This window comes from Pituophis catenifer, unplaced genomic scaffold (genome assembly GCF_029215685.1).
Source record: "Pituophis catenifer annectens isolate HBS135680 unplaced genomic scaffold, rPitCat1.0.hap2 SCAF_5, whole genome shotgun sequence".
NCBI classification, from domain to species: domain Eukaryota; kingdom Metazoa; phylum Chordata; class Lepidosauria; order Squamata; family Colubridae; genus Pituophis; species Pituophis catenifer.
Genome location: NW_027256885.1, coordinates 104513555 through 104533774, shown reverse-complemented (window position 1 = coordinate 104533774; position 20220 = coordinate 104513555). Strand labels below are relative to the sequence as shown.

The window sequence follows — 20220 nt, the reverse complement described above, 5'->3', positions numbered from 1 at the left end:
CCATTTGGCTTCTTTTTGATTTTGTAGACCCATCAAGTGCCAATGACTTTTTTGTTTGCTGGAGGGTTTGCAGGCGTAAATACCTTAAGTTTCTTTAGACTGTCCATTTCAGCCTGCATTGCCTGCTACCACTTCTCTTGCTCTGAGTCAGGAAGATGCTTGATTTGTGTGAACTTATCAGGAGGAAGTGTAACAGTACAAATCAAAGGCAAGGGTGCTTTTGTCAGTTGCCACGAATATCGCTCTGGAGGGATCCCCTTTGTGGCCCTCTTGGAATGCCTCGGAACTGTTCTGTCCCCGTCTCACACACACACACAAACAGACAGCCGGGGGTTAAATAAACTGGCAGACAACCAATTCTTCCAATAAGATGCTTGGCAGCAACCCAGTAGCTGCTTGCCAAGAACTTTTACTCAATAAACAAAATACCCACAGTCAAGAATTGTCCAGTACGTAAAATAAATCCAAGGCCGATAATGTTGTTTCCAAAGATGCAATGTGACTCAATAGTAGTTAGTTTTGTCCATCACAGAGTCTGAATGGCCACCTCACCCCCTTTTATATCCTGTGGGGTGTGGTCCAGTGACTCAGCCTAATCTCTGGCACGCCTTTTCTTCTGTTGCGCGCACTTATCTCTGCGACGCTGCCGAGGATCCAGCCAAGACTCATTACCCTCATCACTGTCCACCTGTGGCTGCGTGGACGTGCTTGGCCCCGGCCCTATCTCTTGCCCTTCGGTGGACACCGAAGGCATTGCCAGAGAGGAGGGTCCTGGAGAAAAAACAATTTGCCAACTCCTCTCCTTCACTCTCGGAGTCCTCTCCTGCCAATGACACAGGCTCAGGTAACGGAGCCACAACAGAAATAGCCGTCCATTCTTCTTCCGTTTCGTCCTCGTCTTCACCATCATCGCTAGCGTCAACATCGGCGGCTTGTGAAGACGGAACATCAGGTTGAGAAGAACTAGTGGATGGAACATTTGCCTGTGAATCTTGATCATCAGGCTGCGAGGCATCAGCAGCAGCATCTTTAGGAAAATAAACTCCAGGATCATTGGAATGGATCCTGGACCAGTCAGCATCTTCCTCAAAATTAGCGGATTGGGAAATCACTATTACATGTGTGGAGTCAATAAATTTGCTCCACTTTGAATTATCATCAATACCCATAAATCTCATCCTCTCTGCTGCTGGACCTCCTTTCTTTCTTTGAGTTAAGGGAATGTTCACCATAGCGTATGAACCAAAAATATGGAGGTTTTTGAGGTCGGGCTTGTACCCATACAACATGAAGAAAGGAGTCTGATTTATTACACTACTCCAAGTACGGTTGACAATATAATTTGCATATTTAATAGCTTCACCCCAGTATGGGATACTGAGGTTGGCGTCTTCTAGGAGACAACGCATCATGGTTTGTAGGACCCTGTTTCGCCTTTCTGCCACCGGCGTATAAGGGGCTGAGGTCTGATGAAGAATTCCATTTTTACGCATCCAGTCCTGGAACCGCTGAGACATGAATTCAGCACCATGATCACTTTGAATTCTGGCGATGCTAACTTCGTGTTGGGTATAAACAAGAGCGGCAAAGTCTTTAAAGATCTGAAAGGTCTCAGATTTTTCTTTCATAGGATATACATATCCATATCTAGAGTAATTATCAACAATTGTTAGAAAATATTTTCTACCACCAAGTGTTGGCTTAAAAGGACCAACTATGTCAGTGTGAACCAAATGAAAAATGTGTGTTGACAGGTGTGTAGCACGTTTTGGAATGGCTGCTGCTTTGGATTTGGATTTTTTTTTGCAGACAGCACAATCCAAAAACACCTTACACCCCTTTAGATCCAAACCTCTCGCGAACTCCAGCATCTTCCTAAGAACATGGAAACTGGCATGCCCCAATCTTCTATGCCACTTATGGATACACCTGTAATGCAAAGGTTTACCAGTTAGTGAATATTTGACACTATCAGTTTTATCAGGAACCTCAGGCTTGCTCTGAGCAACCTGTTTCCTACTTTTCTTTTTGTTGGCTTTAGGAGCCTTTGGAGTAGCAACAGGATCTCTCTCTGGAACATCTCTCTCTGGGCCTGTGCTCTCCTCTTTTGGAGTTTGTATACTTGCCAGTTTAGGCTTTGGCTTTATGTAATAAACACCACCAATTAACATGGTTTCAGCAACAATATCTCCATTTTTAACTATATAACTTGCTTTTTCGAGGTGGTGGACCTGGAACTTTGATACTCTGGACAAGTGGCTCTGACTAAGTAAACTACTATTTGCTGTTGGTATATAATAAACATCAGGAATAAATGCATCGAGCTCTTCAACATAAACAGTTCCTTTTCCTATGACCTGACAAGGATGATTTGAGAAAGAATAGAGTTCACGTAGTTCAGGTTCAGGATCGTGCATCTCTGTGTAAAGCTCCTTTCTGTAGGTAACATGCAATGCTGCGCCACTATCCAACGTCCACAGAAGTCGTCTGTCATACTCTGGATGAGGTTGTGGATTGTTGGTTAAAGCCAATGTGGCAAATGGAGCTTGTGGATCACGCCTGGGACCACGACGACCTTGTCTTCCGCCTCTGCCTCTGCCTCCTCTGGAGTCTGTTCCTCTGGGCTGGTACGTGACGGGAGCTGGAAATCGTTGGGGGCAAAACCGGGTGGCATGTCCCATACGATTACAGATGTAGCATCGTGGCATCCTTGGAACGTAGGCTCTTCCTCAGAAGGGACGCCTCGCTGGAGCTCTTGATGTGGGTGGTCCTCTCAAATGTGGCGTGGCTAGCATAAGTGCCGCTTCTTCGGTTAAAATTCTGCATACATGTGTTCTGTCCCCGTACCACCCCCCCCCCCACAGACGGCCTGGAGTTAATAAGCCACACGACAAAACTCTTTGATGATAAAGCTTGCAGCAACCCAGTGGCTAGCTGCCAATTCAGACTTTACTCACACAAAACAAAGATTAGACTGCAGCGTTCCGATAAAACAGGCAGAGTGTCAATAATACAAGGATTAGTCCCAATGCAGTCCAATAAAGCAGGCAAAGTCCAGTAACGCAGAGATCATGGAGTATTTCCAGTTTTTGCCCGTCACAAACTGAACCGGCCACCACACCCACATTTATACCCTGTGGGGTGTGGTCCAGTGACTCAGCTAATCTCTGGCATGCCTTCCCCTCTGCTATGCACGCTTCTCCCTGCGCCTCTGTCGAGGGTCCAGCCAGCATTTATCTTCCTCGTCGCTGTCCACCTGTGGCTGCAGGGACGTGCTTGGCTCTGAGCCTATTGTTTGGCCTTCAGTGTCCTCCGGAGGCATTGCCAGAGAGGAGGGTCCTGGAGAGGGAGGCCTTGCCAACTCCTCCCCCTCACTCTCAGAGTCTGCATCTGTCGATAGCCCAGGCTCAGGCAATGGAGCCACAACACTATTCCCCACTGCAGGGCCCTTCCCCCGCAGCTGACGGTCGGGATGCGGTCGGGACAGGAACTGGTCATGGAAGGCCCGTACCATGTCAGGGGCATGAACGGAGGAAGCATCCACCCAAGAGAAATCCTTGGGCCCGTACCCCTTCCAGGCAATCAGGTACTGGAAACGCCCCTTCAGCCAACAGGAGTCCCGGATGCTGTCCACCTCGTACGTCGTGGAGCGGGGGAGCAGGTGTCGTCGGGGCCTCAGGGACCAGAAGGGACCGATGGAAAACAGGGTGGAGCCGCATGGATCGTGGTAGGGTCAACCGGTAGGCCACCGGGCTGATGACTGCCTCTATGGGGAAGGGACCGATAAAACGGTGGTCGAGCTTCTTCACTGGCCGGTCCGTGGGGAGGTGTTTCGTGGACAGCCACACCCGATCCCCAACCTCCAGCGGTGGCGTTGCCCGTCAAGAGCGGTCGGCGACCCATTTATAGTCCTCCTTCGCCTGGTTCAGCTGCTGACGCACCAGCTGCTGCACCGCTTGCAGCTCTGAGAGGAAGTCCTGGGTCTCGGGAACAGGGGAATCCGAGATGGACAGAGGGAACAGCCGTGGATGGTATCCCACGTTGGCATGGAACGGGGTCATCTGGGTGGAGGTGTGTTGGGAGTTGTTGAAGGTGAACTCCGCCAGGGGAAGGTACTCGCCCCAGTTGTCCTGCTGCTGATTGACGAAGCAGCGGAGGTACTGCTCCAGGATGCCGATGACCTTCTCCGTCCCCCTGTCAGTCTCCAGATGATGTGCCGACGACAGACACACCTGCACCTCCAACGCGGCCATCAGGCTTTTCCAGAAGCGGGCCGTGAATTTTTTTTTTTTAATTTGATTTATATGCCGCCCTTTTCCGGAGACTCAGGGCGGCTTACAATGTGCTAAGCAATAGCCTTCATCCTTTTTTTATATTTATACAAAGTCAGTTTATTGCCCCCACAACTGGGTCCTCAATTTACCTACCTTAGAAAGGATGGAAGGCTGAGTCAACCTTGATTGAATTGGGCCCCGCAGTCCGAAACCACTCTGTCCGGCAGGCCGTGGAGGCGGAAAATGTGTTGCAGGAACAATCGAGCTGTGGTGCGGGCCGATGGCAGTCCATGCCACGGAATGAAGTGTGCCATCTTTGTAAGCATGTCCACCACCATGAGGACAGTGGTGAACGTGGCGGACGGTGGCAGGTCCGTCAGGAAGTCCATGGAGATGGCTCCCCAGGGTCTCTCCGGTGTCGGCAGCGGCTGGAGAAGTCCAGGAGGTGGGCCTGACGCGGCTTTGGCCTGTCGGCACATCACACAGGACATCACATACGCGTGCATGTCGTGCCGTACCCCAGGCCACCAAAAAGTCCGCGTCACCAGATTCAGCATCTTAAAGAACCCAAAATGTCCCGCTGCGGGGTTGTCATGGCACTGGTTCATGATGAGAGCTCAAAGCAGACTTGTGGGCACGTACAACCGGCCTTAGTGCTTCAGTAAGCCCTCCTCCAAAGTCCATGGGGAGGCGGGGCCGACGTCCGCCTTCCGCTGTTGCGACCAGTCGTCCTGGCGCTGCACTTCCCGCACCTGAGCCCGCAAGTCTGTCAGTTCCTGGACTGCGGCCAAGGATTCCGCTGGCAGCACCGTCCGCGGGGGAAGGGAGTCCTATCGGCGGCATCTTAGCAGAGGGGATTTGGCAGGGCTCAGCAGAGCTCGCCATTTCCCCGTCTGTGTCCCCGCGGTGCCAACCGGAAGTCTACTGCAATACCAGGCCGATGCTTGGAGTGGACGGAGCAAGCCCCTATTCCATCTCCCAGTTCCAAAGCCTTCCATCCTTTCTAAGGTAGGTAAAATGAGGACCCAGATTGTGGGAGCAATAAACTGACTTTGTATAAAATATACAAAAGTATGAAGGCTATTGCTTAACGCATTGTAAGCCGCCCTGAGTCTCCGGAGAAGGGCAGCATATAAATCAAATAAAAAAAAAAAAGTTCCTCTTTTGTTTTTTTTCCTCTGCTTAAATTCCCAAGAGCAAATTAGCCGCTAATTGCTTGTTGGGACTTCTTTCAAGCTTTTAAAAGTTTTTTCTTCTTACCTATGAGTTGGCCAATCCATACTCTGTTCAATCACCACTCCTGCACTTCCTCTTTCTGATCGTGGCTGCTCCGGCTTTTGACAGCTCCATGACTGCCTTCCTTCGCCGATGGGTTGAAGACTAATGCCGGCACTTCAGGTAACTTGCTCTTTCCCTATCCATGCCAGCCTGTGTCTTCTTTCTTCACTGTCCCTACAAGACAGCTATGATCCCTATGGATCCCCAAAATCAGCTGGGATATCGATGCTCTTCTGGAGCTCCAGAATCCACAACGTATCAGCCGATGCCGGCCACACCCTCTTCGGTCTAATAAAAAACATTCTCATGAGCAATCTCCATCTAGATAATTTGGAGCAAAGTTGGCCAAAAATGACTGTGGTGTGAAAAAAGGGTAAAGTTTGGCTTTTTAGATCTCTGGAAGGAAAGGTATTGGACATTTTGGCCACAAAGTTAATCATGTCATTTGAAACTTTGCTGACAGAAATCGAATTTGAATCAATTGGCACAAACTGGTGATGATCTCTTGTGCCAGCTATTGTTCTGCAAATCTTTCTTCTTGCAGCATCCTGCTGTCTTTGATTTTTTCCTTCGGAATGTATATATATTTAAGTCCGTGAATGTTTCACCATGTGATTTTGTTTCACCAAATCACCATGTGATGCAGTTGGCAGCACGACTAAACTTTTGGCTGTTCAAGTCAGCCTCCAGCGACCATCAACCAACCAAATACTGACACCGACAAATCGGTTCAACTTTTGTGACAGAAACATTCACGGACTTTAATATATATACATTCCAAAGGAAGAAATCGAAGAAAGCAGGATGCTGCAAGAAGAAAGATGGAAAGTTAGCAGCACAATAGCTGGCACAAGAGATCATCACCAGTTTGTGGTGCCAGTTGATTCAAATTTGATTTCTTCCAGCAAAGTTTCAAATGACACGATTAACTTTGTGGCCAAAATATCCAATACCGTCGATCCAAATTAAAAATTGGCCGACATATTTCCCGGTTGTTATGTTGCCTGCATTTATGACAAAAAATGGTGGGTAGGCAACATCATGGAAATTTTGATCGAACAAAATGATGCATTGGTAACATTTATGCATCCACGAGGCCCTTCTCATTCATTTTATTGGCCTGAAAAACAAGATGTTTGTTGGGCTCCAGAACCACATCTTATTTGCGTGCTTCCAGTGCCTTCAGTTACATCATCAGGTCAACAGTATCAATTCCCAGAAGTGACGCTAAAGAACATGGCACATAAATTCAATAATAAATAAGCGATTGTAGGAATTTGGCAGTTCATACGATCAGTATGGACTTCAGCTTGGGAATCATATACGTTACCCACTTTAGGCTTGGGAGCCTAGGATAAGCTGCCCAATTGCCAGCTTGGGAACCGGACAGATACTCACACAAGGCTTTGGAACCTCGAGGAAGAAACCAAACTACAGGCTTGCAATCCTGAACCAAGAAACCTACCTGTGGCTGGTATTGCATGGCTATCAGATGTGCCCCCTATGGCGATGGGGTTGCTGGGTCAAGTGCCTGAACTGGTAGTGACAATGTCACCATGGACCAATGCAATATAATAGTAGTAATAGTAGTCTATATAAAACAAACAAGACGAAACAATAATAGAATGGATGTGACGCTGCCATAGCAACGTCCTCAAATTTTTCACTATTTTTAGGGCTTTATATGTCAGAGATGAAACACCAACCCTACTTTTCAGGGGGGTTGAAACATGCTCTTTCTTCTTCTTTTTTTTTTTATTGAAAAAGTTTTACAATTACATTTTCTCCCCAATTTCCCCCCCCCAACCCTCCCTAACCTCCCTAACCCTCCCTCCCCCCCCAGCCCACCCCTCCCCCCCCGGACTTCCACAGAATATAATCCAAATCTAAATCCCCTTTTTATAAAACTTAAACCCCTCCACCCCCTGTATATTTTTCACATCTTCACAAAATTCAAATATTCTATCTTTATATAGTGCTTTCAATTAAAAGCTATCTGATATTTCCTAGTTTGGTATTTATTCTGCACATAATCTATCCACTTTATCCACTCCCATTCATAAGTCTCTTGTGAGCGATCTTTTAGATATGCTGAAATCTTCGCCATCTCTGCAAAGCTGGCCATCTTCAAAGTCCATTCCTCAATAGTAGGCATAGCTTCATTTTTCCAATATTGACCTATCAGTAATCTCGCTGCTGTCACCATATACAATATCAACTTTGTTTCACCCAATGTAAAACCCTTGACTATACCCAATAAAAACAATTGTGGAGAAAACTGAATTTTTTTCTTTAAAACATTCTGCATAACCCACCAAATTTTTATCCAAAAAGCCTTCGCTTTCTTACAAGTCCACCACACATGTTAATATGTAGCATCTAAGCATTCACATCTCCAACATTTTGGTTGAACATTAGGGTACATGCACGACAATTTCTTAGGATCTAAGTGCCATCTATAAAACATTTTATAAAAATTTTCCCTCAAATTCTGTGACTGTGTAAATTTAACATTCTGAACCCATATTTTTTCCCATGTTTCCAACATCACTGGTTCTGCAAAATTTTGTGCCCACTTAATCATGCAATCTTTAACCAATTCAGTTTCTGAATCCCTTTCTAACAAAACATTATAAAGCCTTTTAATATGCATTGGACCTTTCTCTTTTATATGTCTAACCAATTCCTCCTCATGCATCATTATACCAGTTTTTTGGTCCTCTTTCCACCTCAGTTGAAGTTGATTATACTATAACCAAGTTAAATTAATCCCTTCTTCCAACAGCATTTCTAAGGTCTTCAGTTGCCATCTGCCCGCATCTGCAAAAAGAACTTCTTTATATAACCCCCCCCCGAGTGACATTATATTTGTATTCCACATGATATGACCAAGATCCAGCCATAGCGGTATTTTATAATCCCATTTGAGTCGGTGCTTCTTCCAAACTCTCATCAAAGAGTCTCTAAGTATGTGGCTTTTAAATACTTTATCCACTTTGTTCTCATAAAATAAGTAAGCATGCCAACCAAATTCAAGATCAAAACTTTCTATATTCAATATTCCAGTCTTTTTCCTTCCAAACCAATCACTTGCTTGGGTCAAAGCTGCTGCTTCATAATATAATTGTAGGTTTGGAAGTTTAAGACCTCCCCTTTCAGTCCACTTTGCCATTCCTTCAATTGTTTATCGCTTTTAAGCACCGGAATCATTTGAAACAAAAAAAGAAATCTTGGCAAAATGTTCATCTTAACTGCTGCTATTCTTCCAAGTAAAGACAGCTGCAGTTTTTTCCAAGTCTCCATATCTTTCTGTACATCTCGCCACAACACCTCATAATTATTTTGAAACAGTTTCATATTTGATTCTGCAACCTGAACTCCTAGATATTTAACCTTTGGTACTATCTCAAAACCTGCCTTGCTTTCAAGTTCGTGTTTTCGATCTTGTGTCATATTTTTGACTATCATCTTAGTTTTTTTCTGGTTCAATCTAAATCCTGATACTGTACCATAATCTTTTATAATGTCTTTCATCTGGATTATTGATTCCATCAGCTGTGTTAGGATAACAACCAGATCATCTGCAAATGCCCTTATTCTGTAATCCTCTTGCCTTATCACTATTCCTTTCAAGGTGCTCGAGTCCCGTATTGTATTCAACAAGACTTCTAATGTTAAAATAAATAACAATGGGGATAACGGACAACCTTGTCTTGTTCCTTTCTCAATATTAAAATCTGTTGTCAAACTTCCATTAATAATAATCTGTGCCTTTTGTTCTTGATAATCTTGTTCTTGCTGAAACCGCCTGTATAAATTGATCCCCAAAGTCCATCTTTTTTAAAGTCTTTAATAGAAAATTCCAATCCACTCTATCAAAGGCCTTCTCCGCATCCAAGAAGACCAGCACTGCAGGGATCTGTTTATTCTTCTCAAGATATTCCAATAAGTCTATAACTTGCCTTACATTATCCTTCATGTATCTGCCTTCTATAAATCCCGCTTGATCACTATGAATCACCTCTTGAATAACTGGCATCAACCTGTTGGATAATACTTTTGCAAATATTTTATAGTCATTATTCAGAAGAGATATTGGTGTAAAATTCTCAGGTTTTTTAGGACCTATTTGCTCTTTCGGTATCAATGGAATATAAGCTGTTTTCCATGATGGGGGTATTTTACCCCCTTGTTGTATACTAGAAAATAAGTCTTTAAGATGTTCAATCATTTCTGCTTGTAAAGTTTTGTAGTACACCGCCGTTAGACCGTCCGTCCCAGGAGCTTTAGCTGTTTTCAATTGTTTAATTGCGACAATAATCTCCTCAGCTGTTATAGGATAATTCATTCTCTCCTTTTGTTGATTGGTAATTTTTGTTACTCTTTTATTTTCTAAATATTTTTCTATAAGTCCATTCTGTGTGTCATCTTTAGCATATAATTTGGTGTAATAATCTACAAAAACTTCTTTAATTAATTTTTGCTGAGTAATTTTCTTCCCTCCAATATCAATACTATCAATAATCCGTGTACTCTGCTTCTTCCTTAATGTATAAACCAACCATCTGCCCGGTTTATTGGCGTTGCAAAATGTGTTATGTTTCGCAAATTGTAAATTTGTTGCTGTTTGTTCCGCCATAAGCATTTGAAATTGATCTTTCAAAAGTTTTATAGCTCCTTGTATTCTTTCATCTGTTGGGTTTTTTATAAGTAGCTGTTCTTTATTCTTTATTTCTACTTCGATTTCAGATCTTTTCTTTTGTCTGTTCAATTTGTGTTTAGAGTTCATATGAATGAGTACCCCTCTCATATACGCTTTACTCGCATCCCACACAATTTCAATAGGGGTACCCTTGTTCAAATTAATTTCAAAAAATTCTTTCATCTGCTTTTTGAGTTCTGTTATATTTTTTTCATATCTAAACAAATTTTCATTTAATCTCCATGATCTTCTCTCGCTCTTTTCCATCTCAATTTCTATCCATACCGGGCTATGGTCAGTTAAAGTCCTTGGAAAAATCTTTGTTCTTTTTGTTTTTACAAGTAGATCGGTTGATAATAAAATAAAATCAATCCTAGAGAAGGATCTATGTCTATCTGAGAAGAAAGTAAAATCCAATTCCTTTGGGTTATGTATTCTCCAAATATCTTTTAGTTCCAAATCTTCTTTCATATCAAAGAAAGTCTGTGGCAGTTTAATCCTTGACTTCGCCAAACTCTTTTTATCCATTTTTGAATCAATTACTCCATTCCAATCTCCCATGATTAAAATAGATCTATAGTCCCATTGCAATATTTTAGAATGCAAAGTTTTGTAAAAATTATCCTGTTGTTGATTAGGAGCATAAATTCCAATCACTAAGATTGGGCCACTTGCTGTGTGCAGTTCAATTGCTATAAACCTACCACCTTCATCTGCTTCTATAATTTTAGCTGACAGTCTTTTATTTATATAAATAATCACACCATTCTTTTTTTCCAGACTTGAAGCTATAAAATGTATTCCTAATCTTGAATTTATCAGATATTTTTGATCTTGTGTTCTAACATGAGTTTCTTGTAAACAGATTATATCATTATTAAATTGTCTCAGGTATGTAAATAATGTCTTCCTTTTCTGTGGTGAGTTCAGTCCATTCACATTCCAAGATAAAATCTTAATCGTCATGTACACTTTTTTGAAGCGACGAGCAAAATTGCCGAAGATCTTCCGATTTGGTGGTCTTCGGCTTCGCTCCCACCATGGCTTCTCGTTCTTGTATGTTGCTCTTGACTCCTTTTTTATATTGTTGTGGCTTGGGCCTTTCCTGTTGTTGTTTTTCTTTAAGTTGCTTAGAAATTGCTCGAGTTACACGCTGGTCTTTAGCTTCAGCCATCCGGGCTAGGTCCAAAGCCACATCTCTTGTAGTCTTAAGTAGGTCAGTCGCAATTTTCATAGGAGGGTCTAGCAGGGGCTCCTCCAGAAAACCTCCTATAGCTCCCTGCATTTCCATTACCTCTGGCTCCACCTGCTTAAACTGCTCTTCCATCTCTTTCTGAAATTGCTTGTCTTTGTCACTCTCCTTTATCTCCAACACAGTAGATGTACGTGGGGATGGTGAACTCTTTTTAAAGGCATTAGAGTAAAATTCTTCCGCCTTCTCAACAGTGTTTAATCGATATCTTTCTCCATTGTACCTCAGAATTATGCCAGTTGGAGCATCCCACCGAAATGGAATTTGTTGTTTTTTTAAATCATTCACTAGAAATCCAAAATCTTTTCTATCTTTTAACATCTTAGGTGGTAGCTCTTTATAAACTCCAATCTGCGATCCCTCCACTTGCACAGCAGAGAGAAGAATTTCTCATTCTTCTGTCTGTAAAGTATATTACCACATCTCTAGGCAGTTGTCTTTGTCTGGCCACCCACGAATTCACTCTGTAAATTTTATCAATTTTGCAAAAAATCTCTTCAGGACTAATCTTTAAAAGCACAGCAAGAGCATCAGAGCAAATCTGTCTCAAATCTTGTCTATCGTTCTCTCTTATGCCTCTCAGCCTTATGGCAAATTCCATTGACCTGAACTGCATCATTGTAATTTCATTTTCAAATCTCTGCATTTTATTATCAGCATCATAAATTTTATAATCAGTCTCCTTCATTTTAACATTCATTTCCAATTTAAATTCTTCCACCTTAGCATCCGTTTTAATAATTGCCTCTGATAATCCAGTCACCACTGTCATTAATTTGTTAGTCACCTTATCATACTTTTCTTGCACCACCTCTTTAATTTCTTTAATCTCCTGCTTGATTTCCTGTTGTGATTCTTTAAATTTTTCATCCAAAACCTGGGTAATAAAATCCTTTAGGCTTTCAAAATCAAATTCTTTTTTCTGGCTCTGCTGGCTAGGAGGCTGCTGTTCCGGCTTATGTGTGGGGGATCCCCCCCCACCGCCTTTCCTTCCTGTTTGGTCTGCTTAGAAGCCATCCTGCCACGTAAGCTGGCTTTTCCAAAAAAAGAAATCCTTTTTCCCTTTCTTCCACCACAAAGTCCTCTAAAAAACTCCCCCAGGTTTAATCAAAATAAGGGTGAAGTTAAAGCAAGATCAAACTTATTTTAAAGAAAGTTTTCTTCTCTCTTCCTCCACTTATTGCAGACACTGCAACTTTGTAACTAGTTGAAATCCACTCTCACTCTCAGCTCGTTAACGCTGAAGCCGGGCGCCATTTTCAAAGGACTTTCACTCACTCACTCTTCCGTTTTTAAAGTGAAACACAGGGCTAGTAATACTTGCAGTTTTGAGGTTCAAGTTGTTCTTCCACCCTGGTAATTTGGATCGCTTTATTTTCAGTAAAAAAAGGTTGCTCTTGACGCCTTGTTCTGCTCTAGGCAGACTCGTCCCACGCTGTCCGGAGTCTCAGCAAGCTGAAAGGGATCCGCGCCTGTTTCCTCCCCAGAAGCAAACGGTAGCTTTCTGGGGGCTCACAGGGGCTCAACCTGCTTCTCACCCACTCTCTTCCAAGATTCCTGCAGGATCCTGGAACTTTGTGAGAATTTGTGAGAATTTTATATGGTACAATCTACTGCTAAGAAAAGTTATTTCTCTTACATTTATTTTTTTAATTTTGAGCAAATATGTTAACATTTCTAATTCCATTTGCAACTTAGAATAAAAACAGCTTTCTAAAATATAAAACAACTATCAAGAATAAACTAAATGTATCAGCAGTGTAGATTAAAGTTATTACAATATTGACATTGATTTTTCTGAATAGTACTTGCTATTGTATGCATTTCTTACTGTTTGAAGAAAAGCATATAGTAGATTTGTTCTTCAAACAAATGATGTACTAAATTTGGATACAGTTGGAAAATAAACTGATCTGTTGCAATTTTCCCACCCTGGAACCTTTCAACATATTTCACTGACTTCCATAATTCCTAATTGGAATTATTGAGAGGGCTTCCAGATTGGGACTGTAATAGAATTTGCTGCAGAAAAGGAGGAACTACTGCTGTGCCAACAGAGGTTGGGAAATGACTATCAGCTCAAATATACTGTTGCTTTCTGTCAAACTTATTGATAGTGGGGAAAAGGGTGCCTAAAGCTTAATTTTATTAAGGTATTAATGCTATGAAACCTTTGATCTCTAATAAATAAGATGCAATGGAGTTTGTGGAACTGGGATAACAAGATGTGACTAAGGAGCAAATTTCTCTAAGCAAACTATAATTTAACACAGATATAAATGATTATTTTAACTAAACTTATTTGAGATTACAGCCTCTTCTTTCAAGCCAATATAATTTGTATGAGAAAATTAGACTTCTGTATGGAGGTTGTATGAACACAGTGTATGTTTGCAAGAGATATCTTGCAGTGAGATGGGTGGCAAACAATTTTAATAAAAAGAAATGCTGTGTGCAGTCCATTTATTTCCACTGATGGAAAGTTTTCTGTTACAGAGGAAAAAAATATTTCTTCTCAGAATTGGAGAGATCTACGGAGGTACTCACATTTGTAGAAGTAGACTTCTCTTTCTGGAATTGCTTGTGACCTACTTTGGACACAATGGATTTTGCAGCAGTGTACTCTAAGGTAAGTTTCAGTGGTGGGTTTCAAAATTTTTTACTACCGGTTCTGTGGGTGTGGCTTGGTGGGCGTGGCATGGCTTGGTGGGCATGGCTTGATGGGCGTGGCAGGGGAAGAATACTGTAAAATCTCCATTCCCACCCCACTCCAAGGGAAGGTTATTGCAAAATCCCCATTTCCTCCCAATCAGCTGGGACGTGGGAGGCAGAGAATAGATGGGGGTGGGGCCAGTCAGAATTTTTACTACCGGTTCTCCGAACTACTCAAAATTTCCGCTACCGGTTCTCCAGTATTGGTTAGAACCTGCTGAAACCCACCTCTGGTAAGTTTGTAATGCTTCTCCAGTTTATCAGTACTAACATGTTATTTAGCAGAAAGTTAATTTGAATCAGCACTTTGTCCCTGAGTTGTCTTGAATCAACTGTTGAAGGGAGTAATGAATGTTTTTGCAGTAATGACTCTTGTGGTTAAGAGTGAGGTTCTGTACTCTTGGTGGTGCTTAATTTCAGTATGAACTACAGCTTTTAATCAAGGAAATGTAATGTAGTCTGTTTCAGAAGTTGATTGTGTATTGGGAATTCCTTTCTGCCTGAGTTTAGGTAGCTGAAGTACTTTAGGTTCCAGTCCCTCCCATTTTAGTGCAGTCACTGTTGAAAACTCTTGATTTTCTCTGATCTATATTGTGCCCTTTTAGAAACCAACTACTAGATTAAAAATGTTGGTCTAATAACCATGCATAGTTTTATTTATATTTATGCTATTGTGCACCTTGCCATAGACTGCTTACCAGTGGTGGGCTGCAGCCGGTTGTAACAACTGGTTCGCCCAACACCGAAAATGTGAGCGCGCGCAGTTTCAAAAACATGGCGATTATAGGACGGGATAGTGCCGGGGCCGGTGGGCAGGCCTACCTACGGGTCACAACTACCGGTTCGCTTGAACCGGTCCGAACCAGCAGCAGCCCACCTCTGCTGCTTACCCTTGTAAACATGTTGACATCTATAAGTTGGGGGCATTGTATTGGAGGACCATTTCCACTGCAGAAATTCAAAACTGATGCAGAAAATGCAGACACTCATTTTAAAAAGCTACTTTGTGTTTGTGGACCTTTGATTTAATGCAGGAATATGTAAATGAATGTATAGAATTCTGGTTTTATGAATGTCACATGTAAATGCCTTATTCTCTAATATGTAAATAGTATATGAACGGGATATCAGGGGTTAATTTATTCTTCACTTCTTAATGTATTCATATTTCACCACTCCCATATCTAGCTCCACCCATTGTATATATAAGGAGCTGCACACACTCTCTTCTTTGCTTCTATCTGTGAATATTCAGTGAATATAGAATGCCTTATGTAAATAAAAGAAAATATATTTGAACTCTTAACTCTTATATAATTTATTGAGTCTGATCCTGAAAATATTGCAACAAGCTGGTAGCAGAGGATGGTTGAATTGACTCAATAAAAACTTAAATATGTCTAAGAGAGATAGGCCCAACACCAGGGCATACAGCAAAGAAATGGAAACGGATCAAGAAATAATAGATGAGTCCACAAATGCAATTTCGAGAGAATCCGAAGAATACACAACTGAAGACGGAGAAATAATAGATGAAGATGATGACCGAGAGGAAATTAAAATAGAAAACAACGAACTCAGGTCAGAAATATTAAAACTGTTAAAGAGCCAGAAAAACGATGAAAGCCTCATCGCGAACCTCCAAGACATGTTGAAAAACAGCGGAGCAGCGAGAGAGAAGCACATCGCTACCGAAAAGTCAAAAGACTCCAAAATAGTAAGTGATACGACTACAGAAAAGAACACTATAAAGAAGAAAAATGGTGATCCCGCGCAAAATTTTGAATGGCAGCCATCTTGGTTTCAACAGACCTCCAGAGTGAGCGAAGCAGAGCCAATCAGAAAACTTGATTCAAAACTTCTGGCGCGAAAGGCACTACTAGATAATGAAAACAAAAAAGAAAAATCAAACACCTCAGAAGAATCAGAATCAGAAAGTGAAGGTGATTCAACAGATACTCAAATAAAGTCAGCAATGAAGACGCTTTTTGCTGCATTTGGACCAAAACTAAAAATTACCAAAAAGTCAACCAGAAAACGAACGAGCAAGCCAACGTCTCAAAATCTGCCCGCTCCCATCCTGACGACGAGAGCACCGACGCCTGAACCAAGAGAGCCCTGCAAATACCGTCCCACACCGCAGACCGATGCAAGCACCAACGCTCTCAAGAGAAGAAAAAGAACAAACGCCATCGTCAGAACCCCTAAGATCGAGCCGGAGACCGATTCATCTGAGGAGGAGCTGAACGAGCGAGCCGCAACGACAAGAACCTCTCACGACGACTCCAGGAACGAAATGAGCAACGCGCATGCGCGAGACTACGCAGACGGCCCGGGAAGACATGAGTTGCTGAAAGGACCCTGCAGACTCGTCGCGAGCATTCCCACGCCGTTTTGTAATTTCCACCATTTACAAGACCACGGACTACCTCCGGTTGTAAGTAATGGACCTAATAATGTCGGAAACTTGCCCAGTGACTTCCCAAAGCTGAGAATAGATGGCATTAATTTACAAGAATGGTATCAGCAGCTCCAGGTTGTCTTTATGAAAGAAAACTTACTGTTTTTCATCACTAATCCCCCAAAAAGACCTTGGACTTTAAAGTTAGACTGCTTACACCATAGAGCATTTTTCTTATTAATTTCTAGTGTATCTCCTGCCATGTATCACAGCATTAAGCAAAATCTGACTGTCTCAGAAATTATTCAATGCATGTTCAATTTGTTTCACAGTGATAGTGTAGCTACCACCACAAGAATGTCTAAAGATTTCTTTTCTTCTAGGATAAAACCAGGGGTTTCCATAAGTGAACATTTAATATCTTTAAACAAAATAAGAGCTGAACTGCATTTAAGGGGGGAGGTGATTTCAGACCAAACAATGAAAAGTGTTATCATCAACTCACTTGACCCATCATGGAACAATTATATGTCACATTTAGACACAATCAATCTAGGATACTTATCCATAGAAAGTCTATCCAATAAGTTAATAGCTGAAGACAATTCAAGGAAGAGTCGCTCTAACAATCACATAGAACACAAACCATATAGAAAAGTAGCTTTCCAAGAAAGATATAATGAAACATTCAGATGCCACAATTGTGGATCCAGGGAACACGATAGAAGAGATTGTCCCAAAATTACAAAAGAAAGACATAGGTCAGAACACAGAAACAAATACACCTATAGACAGTCTTCCATTGATAGACATAGATATAGAAGCCCACCAAATTACAAAGAGTATAGAGGGGGCAGAGATAATTCAAAGGACAGAAAATCTGGTTCACTAAATGGACTAAACAAGCAAGACAACACTAACATACAGCAAACTGAGGATAATAATTGGCTTATTGATTCTGGAGCAACCAATCATACCACTAATAATAAAAATATATTATCTTCATTTATAGAAGATAAATTTGTAATAAAGGTAGCTAACCAAGAAAAGGTCCAAGTATTAGGTAGAGGGAATGTAACCTTACCTGGTCTAGGAAAAATAGAGGGGGTATTACTGATACCTGAGATACCTCATAACATATTAAGTGCCATAAAACTAAGCAGAGATTCTGATATTAATATTGTGTTTTCAAAAGGAAAAGCAACTTTGGAGAAAAATAAAACAGATATAGGTACAGTAATGATTAAAGGAGGCCTACCTTATTTAATAACTAAGGAGAAATGGTTACACAACATTGATTCAAATATGGAAGATTGTATTGAACCAGATAATGGAAACATTAGCAACAGTGACAATGATGAATGTAAAATAGCTCATGATAACAAGGATGCACATAATGAGAAAAAACCAAAAATAGGTAAGCCAATTCATGATGAGTGTGCTCATGTCTTACATAGGAAGTTAGGACATGCCAGTTTTCCTGTAGTACAGAAAATGACTGAACACGCAGAAGGTGTTAAAATAAAAAATTGTGAAAACTATTTGGAATGCTCAGTATGTAAATCTACAAAACTAAAAACTAGTCCCAGGCCTAGAAAATCAACAAGGTCAACTAACAAAATTTTTGATTTAGTACACATGGACCTGGTTGGTCCACTAACTCCATCAATCATTTATAAAAAACGTTACTTCTTAACTATTGTGGATGACTATAGTCGCTATGGATTTGTTTACACATTAAAACACAAAGATGAAACCTTTCAGAAATTTAAAGAGTTTTACAAACGCGTAGAAACACAACACAATATCAAAATAAAACAAATAATGACAGATAGGGGATGTGAATTCATGTCTAAGGAATTCTCCCAATGGCTGAAGGACAAAGGAATGTTACATTACACATCTAGCCCATTTTCCGCGTTCCAGAACGGAATTGTAGAGAGGAAGAACTCAACATTACAAACCATGATTAGATGCACATTGGAAGATGCTGGCTTAAGCAAACAATTCTGGTCAGAAGCCCTACAATATTCCAATTACACACAAAATAGAACTTGGTCCAGCATTGTAAATAAGACACCATATGAAGTGATGTATAATAGGAAACCAAAATTAGCACACATGCACATATTTGGAGTCACCGCAGACGTACACATACCTAAACAATTAAGAAGAAAGGGAGAAAATGTGTCTAGAAGACTTAGATTTATGGGATATGAGACAGGTACAAAAGGATACAGATTCATTGATAATAATAACAAATTTATAGTTTCCAGAACAGCTGTGTTTCATGAACAGGCCAACTGGTCTAAAATACATCTTAATGAAATATTCCCAAGCAACAACACAGATACAAAATCCCAAGAGAAAAAAACTGTAGAAAAGCAAAATGACAACAAATATAGAAACAAAACTAAAACATGGACAAACAGTCAACACAAAATAAAGACAGATACATTAACAAAAAAGGAAGCAAGATATTTGCATGACAATAATAGTAAACCTGAGAAAACAATTAGAAACACTAGAAACCAAATGCCAAACAAATACAAAGATTATATAATGCATATGGATGGAGAAACTACGACACCTAGCACATATGAGGAAGTGTTAAAACTTCCTCCTAAAGAAAAAGAAAAGTGGGAATTAGCAATGGCAAAAGAGATGGAAAGTTTACAAGGGTTAAATGTATTTACACCTGCAATTGCACCAAAGGACAAAACAATTATTGGCACTAGGTGGATATATAAAATTAAAAATTTAGAGGGAGGCAATACTCTATACAAGGCTAGATTAGTTGCACAAGGTTATGCACAGAAATATCCAGAGGACTATACTGACACATACTCCCCCACAGTAAGAACTGAAAGTGTCAAAACGGCTCTAGTTGTAGCATCAGCACTCAATCTCGATGTATTCCAGTATGACATACAGACTGCGTATTTACACGCAAAATTAGATAAGGAAATATATGTAAGAGCACCTCACAGTCAATACACAAATAAGAATGAGATTTGGTTATTAAACAAAAGTCTATATGGGTTAAAACAATCTGGTAAACGATGGTATGATTGTTTAGTGAAAGTACTTAAAACTATGGAATTCAATGCTACTACTGCTGATAATTGTTTCTTTGTTAAAAAGGGTAATGATTACATAGAATTTGTATTGATCTATGTGGACGACATTTTATATATAGGTAAACATAAAGAAAGAAGAGAAACATTTGTAACAAAGTTAAATGAACATTTCTCATTGAAATCTTTAGGTAAAGTAAATAAGTATCTTGGTGTTCAAATTAGTAAAACTAGAAGGGGATTCAAGCTTTCTCAGAAAGATAAGATCATAGAACTTTTGAACAAATGTAATCTAAATGATGCAAAACCCTGTGACACTCCAATGCAAACTGATTTCCTAAGAAATGCTGATGAATCATCCCCTGAATTCAAAGATAACACGTTCTATAGATCAATCATAGGTTCACTTCTTTACATTTCTAATTGGACAAGACCTGATATCGCTTTACCCCTCAATTTATTGTCCAGACATGTCAGCAAACCAACAATGTATCATTGGGAAGCTGTTAAAAGAATATTAAGAT

At 40.9% G+C, this 20220-nt stretch overlaps 1 pseudogene; it reads right to left on the bottom strand.

The window, feature by feature from the left end:
- Positions 1-4924: 4924 nt before the first annotated feature.
- LOC139317759 (uncharacterized) overlaps positions 4925-20220 on the bottom strand; it is a 63906-nt pseudogene continuing 48610 nt past the window's right edge.